A 369-nucleotide genomic window follows, 5' to 3' on the forward strand; every position below is an offset into this window, starting at 1 on the left:
GTGCAGTAATCTTGTATTCAGTATAGTCCCTACCTCCAACCAGTAAAGACCTATTTTTATTGTTACTCAGTAGTCTGTGTCTTAATTAACTAAATAATTCACAGACTTAACACTGGCGACGAGTCAGGTTCTTACCCTGCGGCAGTTATTCCACGGCGGTTGAAGAGAGGTTTCAAACCACACCACCCCACTGGAAGCGACAGGCATTAGCACCCTGAAGCCTCCATCAGCTTGTGAACCAGAGTAGAAGACAGGGCTGGGGAAGACAGAGGTACAGGGCGATAGCGATCAGCAGATAATGGCCGGGCCGCTTTGAAGTGAGGGGCGCAGCCGGGCCATCGATCGCAACCACCGATAAGGGTCGCACTC

The sequence above is a fragment of the Somniosus microcephalus genome, chromosome 9 (genome assembly GCF_052327205.1).
Source record: "Somniosus microcephalus isolate GS21.2 chromosome 9, FLI_Smic_1.0, whole genome shotgun sequence".
Lineage (NCBI taxonomy): Eukaryota > Metazoa > Chordata > Chondrichthyes > Squaliformes > Somniosidae > Somniosus > Somniosus microcephalus.